The sequence below is a fragment of the Meles meles genome, unplaced genomic scaffold (assembly GCF_922984935.1).
Source record: "Meles meles unplaced genomic scaffold, mMelMel3.1 paternal haplotype, whole genome shotgun sequence".
Taxonomy (NCBI): domain Eukaryota; kingdom Metazoa; phylum Chordata; class Mammalia; order Carnivora; family Mustelidae; genus Meles; species Meles meles.
In genome coordinates, this window is record NW_025721134.1 from 101048 (window position 1) to 108902 (window position 7855).

Here is a 7855-nt window from a genome sequence, read left to right on the forward strand (position 1 = left end):
TTATTTATATTTGGAGACTTCAGCACCCCTTTATCAGAAATGGATAGATCTAGCAGGCAGAAAATCAGTAAGGACACAAATGAAATCAACATTGCTATTAATCACCTGGCTATAATGGACATCCATAGACTATTTCATCTAACAGCAGACAGACATTCTTCTCAAGCTCATATGGAACATTAATCGAGATAGACCACATGCTGGACCAAATACAAACCATGACCAAATGGGATTTATTACAGGTATGCAAGATTGGTTTACCATCTGAAAATCAATTAATGTAATACTTCACAGCAACAGGCTAAATAAAATCACATGATCATATCAAAGCATATCAATAGATGCAAAAAAAAAAAAGTATTTGACAAAATCCAATACCCATTCATGATAAAAACTCCCTGTAAACTAGGAATAGAGGGGAATTTCCTCAACCTGGTAAAGAATATCTATTAAAAAAACTCTACAGCTAACATTATACTTAATGATGAGAAAATAGAAGCTTTCCCATTAAGATCAGGAATAAAGCAGGGATGTCCCTCTCACCATTCTTTTTCAATACTGCACTAGAAGTATTAGCTAATGCAGTATAATAATGAAAGGAAATTAAAAGTATATAGACAGGGAAGGAAGAAATAAAAATGTCTTGTTTGGCATTATTATCTATGTAAAAAATCCAAATGAATCCATAAAAATATTCTGGAACTAATAAATGATTCTTGTAAGGTTTTAAGATATAATATTGATGTACATAAGTCAATAGCTTTCCTATATACCAGCAGCAATTAACAGGTGAAATTTGAAACTGAAAATGTAACATCATTTACATTAGAAATGTCAAAAATGAAATATTTAGATATAAATGTATGAAAAGTACAAATTCTACATGAAGAAAAAAAAATCTGATGAATCAAAGATGAAATAAAATTAATTTCTGGTCTATCTATGAAAGATATTTTTGAGAGAATGAAGAAAGAAACTATAGATTTAGAGAAAATATTTATAAAAGATATACCTGATAAAGAGCTATTATTCAAAATATATAAAGAACTCTTTTTTTAAAAAATCTTAAAACTCAAGAGGATAACCAAAAAAAAAAAGAAAAAAAAAGGCACCTGGGTGGCTCAGTGGATTAAGTCTGCCTTCGGCTCAGGTCATGATGATCTCCGGGTCCTGGGATTGGGATTGAGTTCCATATCGGGCTCTCTGCTCAGCAGGGAGCCTGCTTCCTCCTCTCTCTCTCTTTCTGCCTGCCTTTCTGCCTACTTGTGATCTCTCTCTGTCAAATAAATAAATAAAATCTTTAAAAAGAAAAAAAAAGGAGAGAGACTGAAAATAAACCAATGATCTTAACAGACACCTCACCAAAGAAAAGATATAAATGGCAAATAAACATGAAAAAAAAATGCTGCACATCATATGTCATCAGAAAATGTGAATTATAACAATAAGATACCACTATACACCTATTAGACCTGCTCCGTTTCCGACCTGGGCCGGTTCACCCCTCCTTAGGCAACCTGGTGGTCCCCCGCTCCCGGGAGGTCACCATATTGATGCCGAACTTAGTGCGGACACCCGATCGGCATAGCGCACTACAGCCCAGAACTCCTGGGCTCAAGCGATCCTCCTGCCTCAGCCTCCCGAGTAGCTGGGACTACAGGCGCGCGCCACCGCGCCCGGCTATACACCTATTAGAAAGGCCAAAATCTGGAACATTGACAACAGCAAAGGCTGGCAAGGCTGTGGAGCAACAGGAATTCTCATTTATTCTGGTGGGAATACAAAACAGTGGATTCACTTTGAATGACTATTTGGTGTGTTTTTTTTTCTTTCAAGCTGAACAAACTCTTCCCACACAACCTAGTCATTACATTACTTGATATTTACTCAAAGCATTCGGAAACTTATACCCCCACAACCCTGTTCTTAAATGTTTAGAGCAACATTATTCATAATTACCAAAACTTGGAAGCAACTAAGATGTTCTTTAGTGGGTGAATGGAGAAACTATGATACATCTAAACCATGGAATATTGTTCAGCACTATAAAGAAATGACCTATCAAGCTATGAAAAGTCACAGAGGAAAGTTAAACGCATATTACTAAGTGAAAAAAGCCAATATGAAAAAACTATACACTGTATGATTGTAAAGATATTCTGGATAAAGCAAAATTATGGAGACAGTAAAAAAAGATCAGTGGTTGCCAGGAGTTGGGGGACAGATGAATAGGTGAATTACCAGGATTTTAGGGTAGTGATACAATGCTGTATACTACAGTGGTAAATATATATCATTATACATTTGTCCAAACCCCCAGAACATACACCAAGAGTGAACCCTATTGTAAACTGTGGACTTTGGGTGGTAATGATCTGGGGTCCTCAGTTATAACCAATGTACTAATCTGGGTGGGGGGATGTTGATAATGTGGGGAGGGCAAGGAGTAGAAAGGAAATCTCTGTACCTTTCTCTCATATTTGCTTTAAACCTAAAACTGCTCTAAAAATAGTCTTTAAAAAAATTAAGAATGGCTCATATAATTGAAACACTGACTAAATGGGTCCACAACACGTTATTTTCTTTTTTGTTTGTTTTTTTTTTTTTGTTTTTGTTTTGGGTTTTTTTTCCCAAAAATTTTATTGGGGGGAAACTACAAAACATTTACAATACAATGTTTACAGTCACAATTTGTAGTGAACTGATTCCCCAAAATATATTACAACTCAAGTTGACGTATCTTGTTACATTCAAAAACCTACTTCTGTCAAAGTAGTCCTGAGTACATACATACATACTGCTCCAACCGTACCTACATACAAACTAAAGCTACTGCTCATTCATCCACTGTCCAGGAAAGCATTCCTGCCTTTCTACACACGGGAAAAAAAAATATACAAGTTTTGGAATTTTATGTAATGAAAACAAGGCATATTCATGTACTACACCATTCTTAGTACTAAGAGGTGGCCTCTTTAGATCTATATAAGAAAGTGGTAAATATCTTCTCCTTTTGTGCAGTTGAACCCATCCTACATTCAAATTCTCTCAAGCACTGAGAGAAAAATACTTTTTTGGTTGAGGAAGATTTAAGGCAAGTTCTGGCCCTTTCCAAAGGCACTGTGAGACTAACCCCCCACCTCATTATTGCTACATGTCTTTAAACGCAGAGTATGTCACAGTAGAATTGGTGGGATAAACAAAAAACAAAATTTTGCTTCTTGCTAATTTAAAAAGCTGGAATGACAAAAAGCATGCCACATTTAAGCCTGCTTGCAAAGTATGTGGTCAACTTTTTTTCTTTAAAGTTGGATGGGCTACACCCATTATACATTCTAAGAAAACTCATAAGATATTCCTCAAACTACTTCCACAGCATCAGGATAGATTTCTGTAAAGAAATCATGCAATCTTTCAAAACAAGGAAAGAAATTAATGAAATAAATATTACATACAATCTCTTAAATTAAGATTTTTTTACTCATTTACAATAAAATAACCAAGTGAAGTTACAAAAGGCATATATTACTGTGAAAAGAACATACACTCCACATTTTCTGATTAATAATGGCAATCATAATTTAACATAATAAAAGAATATATATCTATTGCTTTTCATCATACTTGATAAATACAGTATGAACAAAAATTTCAGTGTATCCTTTTCACAAAATAATAAGTAGGTTAAATAGTTTTTTTCATATTGAGTTGGGGTGCAGTGGTGTGAATCAACTCAAAACAGCTAAAAATTCAGCAGTTATTCCCCCAAATGATTAGGAACTAAGGTCTGCCCAAGGCTTCCAGAAAGAGCAGAGAAAATGGTTCTAAAATTAAACATCCACTAAGTGATGGCAAAAAAACAGTAACCAGTAGGAAACTTTGGAATGCACGTTTGTTTGTTTGTTTGTTTGTTTTTTCCCAGACATAAAGAATTTTGTGTCAAACAAAAACCTGTGGAGCAGAGGACTACAATCAAAGCATATTCCTGATAGAATATTGGATTCCAGAAGCTTAGAGGTTTAGCAAGGTGGTGGCTGGCTGTTTGTTTACACTGGTCTGAAGACAAACGACAATTAAGAACTTCTCTCACATAAGAGTTCCCACATCTGGACTGTAACTAATGCTTTTCAAGTGAAGATACGGAATGGTGGTTGGTAGCTGCTGGTGCTGGGTTGATTTTTTTTCCCCCCAAAAGTCCCAAACTCTTAGGAGACCTAAAAAAGTTTTAAGTGTTTGGTATCTTGTTCTGTTCGCATCACACCTACCCTGTTGTGAGTATTTTGTTCATCAATACAAAAGTTCATTGCCTTTTTTTTTTTTTTTTTTTGCTCAACAAGAATGAAACTTCATAATAATAATAAAAATAATAAATAAAAAAAAAGAGAGAAAACCGAAAGGGGAGGGGTGGGGCCCCTCCCGGCACACAAGTTCGAGTCCAAGTGCTCGGTGCGGCCCGCAGACTCTGCTCATGGCCTGTCACCCCCCACTCCAGCGCCCCTCCCTGCCCGTAACAAGGACTCCAGGTGGCAGGGGCGCCCTCCAACAACCGACAGAACAGCCTTCCCCCTTCCTCCTCCTCCTCGCTGGCGCCCTCTTGCCTCAATCGTCAGTGATGGGCAGGCGGCGGCCAGGGTCGAGGCTGGGGGAGAGCCGTTGAGACTGCCAGAGCTCAGTGAGCTGCTCAAGTAGCTGTCAGGGTCCGACAGTGAGTCCGGGGTGCTAGGGGACGCGTCAAAGACGGGCAAATCGGACAGGCGGCGCGGCAGCTGGAAGTTGAAGGGGTGGCGAGGGCGGCACGGTGGCACTGGCAGGGAGGGGCGCGCTGGGCGGCGCCGGGGACTCCACGGGGGGGGGGGGGTACCAGGCCCTGCTGCTGCTGCTGCTGGCTGGCTGCGATAATAGGCAGCGGCCACGGAGGCAAAGTTGTGGGTCTGGATGCCAAGCGGCTTGATGAAGCTGCTCAGTTCCGGGCCAAACGCAAAGGCGTTGTTAGCGCACGAGGCAGACGGGCAGGCTGCGCAGCGAGCGCCGGGCGCCAGCAGGTCCTCCGCGCCCCCTGTGCGGTACAGCAACGCCACCGCGGGCCGCAGCCGCCGCCGAGGCACAGCAGGTCCGAGCGCCTGAGGGCCTGGAGGCTGCGGAGGCGGATGAGCAGGACAGAGCGGAAGAGGAGCAGAACGAAGCGGCAGAGGAGCAGAAGGAGGCTGAGGAGCAAGAGGGTGGCGGCGGCGGTGCGCGACGTGGGCTGTCGAGCAGCAACTGCGACTCGAGGCCCCCCGGGGGCTGGTAGTGGCCCGACGGAAAGCCTGAGAAGCTGAGGCTGTGATGCAGCTTGGGCAGCGGCTTCCGGGGGAAGCCGAGGTGCAGCGAGTCCCGCACGCTTAAGGCGCGCAGGTCCCCAGAGGCGCCCCCAGACGGCGCTGGCCGCCGCTCCTCTGCGTTGTGGATGAAGTGGCAGCGCGGCCAGTAGAGGCAGAAGCTGATGGTGTAGAAGGTGTGGCACAACTCGGTCTTGTACTTGCAGTGCCGGGTCAGGCTGGGTAGCTCCTGGAAGCAGTGCGCGAACTGGCACTTCTCGCTGTAGTTGCACGTGCAGCTCTCCTGGAAGGGCCGGCACAGCTCAGTCTTGTGGAGCATCGAGTTAATCTGGGAGCCGCCACCCCTGTGCTGCTGCTGCTGCTGGTGCTGCTGCGCTGGTGCTGCTGCTGGTGCTGGTGCTGGTGCTGGTGCTGGTGCTGCTGCTGCTGCTGCTGCTGCTGCTGCTGCTGCTGCTGCTGCTGCTAGTGCAAGAGGTGCTGGTGCAAGAGGTGCTGGCTGTGCTTGCCCTTGCTGAAGGAGCGGTACTGAAATTTGTTCTCCTTGTTAAGCAGGGCCGTGCCTCCGCCCCCTGACAACTCCTTGAAGGTCCTGTAGGAGGCGGGGCCGCCCGCCGCCCAGCTGCCATAGTTGCTGCGGTTAGCCCCGCCCAGGAACTTGGGCGAGCCCCTGCTGGGCCTAGGCGCGGGGTGGGCGGAGAAAGCCCGTCGTGAAGCCCGAGCTAGGGGCAGCGGCCACGGGGGTCCCCACCGGCTTCTTGTCCAGCATGTTCAGATTGAGATTGGCCACGGATTTCTCCGTCTTGCACAGGAAGTCGATATCCTAGAAGGCAGACAGAAGTGTCATCGACATGTTTCTGGATCTTGTAATGGTCGGAGTTGCAGGCACCGAGGTCCGGAGGAGCCCTCCGGGCGGCAAGGCCGGCTGGAGCTACGACGAAGAACGGGTGACCGGCGGGGGAGGGACCGAAAGTTTGCCGGGGGACGAGACAAGAGGGAAAGGGAAGCAGCGCGGCCTGGTTTGAGGGTGCCCGGGGGTGCGGAGTGGGGGGAAAGAGGAGAGAGAAAAAAGAGCGCTCCTCCACTCCCCGGGGATGCTCGGCCCGCCCCCCCCCCCCCCCCACCAACCCGTGCGCGGAGCCGGCGACAGTTCCCAGACTGCTGGACCACAGCACGTTATTTTCATTTGTCATTTCATTTGTTTTCATTAACTTTAATCTAAATAAATGAGTTGGTGCCTAAAAATAAATGTCACACCACAAGGAAAACTGGTGTGAATCTTACCAGAGCTGCCGTTATGTGAAGCTCTTAGTATTTGGTTTAGAAGTTGGAAGCAAGGTAATATGGAAGGTAGAAATTCATTTAATTGATATTTATTGAGAACTAAGTTTGTGTTGGACACTGTACTAAGCTTTGAAATCAGCAGTAAATAAGGAAGATATAGTTCCTGCTCTCATGGATCATAAGTAATATATATTCAGTAGACCTATTTTCCCTTTTCTTAGAATGAAGAGTAGGGCAAATGATGGAATGAGGGCTTTAAACTAAGTCATAGAGAGTACTCTACCACAGTTTTCTAATTAAAGTATAAATGAATAACCTTAAGCAACCAAAATAGGAATCTGAACTTTAAAAATGATGATTTGACTCCAATTTTAACCAAAATTGTGAGTCAGAATAATCCCATAGGATATTTTCAATAATTAATGGCTCTGATGCTCATTAGGGTATCTTCCTTTTCCTTCTCCCCCTACTATCATTTCCCCTTATTAAAAAGAAAGTAAAACGAAACCAAAAATCTCTCAACAAATATTAGTAGTCAACATCTTAATTATTGGCTTGATTTTCAGCTTTCAAAAACTCAGTGATGTGTGATTATAAATCTCAGACCCCATAGTCCTGAGCAGTTGCCAGTTTGCATCACTAAAGACTCGTTATTGCCTCAGCAAGTGTCCATCCAAGTCATTCAGCACCAGGCCAATGGTAAAGAATCTGTCTTTTAATTCCACCTCTGATTTCCAGCAGATTCAAAGTTTCCTGAAACCCATTAAAACCCCAGAAGGGGGCACCTGGGTGGCTCAGTGGGTTAAAGCCTCTGCCTTCAGCTCAGGTCATGATCCCAGGGTCCTGGGATCAAGACCCACATCGGGCTCTCTGCTCAGTGGAGAGCCTACTTCCTCCTCTCTCTCTCTCTCTGCCTGCCTCTCTGCCTACTTGTGATCTATATCTGTCAAATTAAAAAAAAAAAATCTTTAAAACCCCAGAAGGATAGGCTCATGCATGGAGTGCTCCTTCCTGCTGTTAATCTCAGTACCAGAAAAGACATGTTGCCAGCAGTGGAATATCAAGCAGGAGATTTCTGGAGAATCAGTCTAATATTACTCCATATTTACCACTCCTTCCCTGGAATTGAAAATGTCTGGATTCCTGGGGGAAGACACTGTTACTCAGAACTTTGAAACTCAGGTCAGGGTCAACAGATATGGACTGCACCATTCCCCAAACAAAAGGAATATTAAGCCCTAAAGTCAAATCTCATA

General features: G+C 44.0%; 1 pseudogene; it reads right to left on the reverse strand.

Annotated features, from left to right (window-relative positions):
- Nucleotides 1-4599: 4599 nt before the first annotated feature.
- LOC123936024 lies at nucleotides 4600-6168 on the reverse strand (annotated as a pseudogene).
- Nucleotides 6169-7855: the final 1687 nt, after the last annotated feature.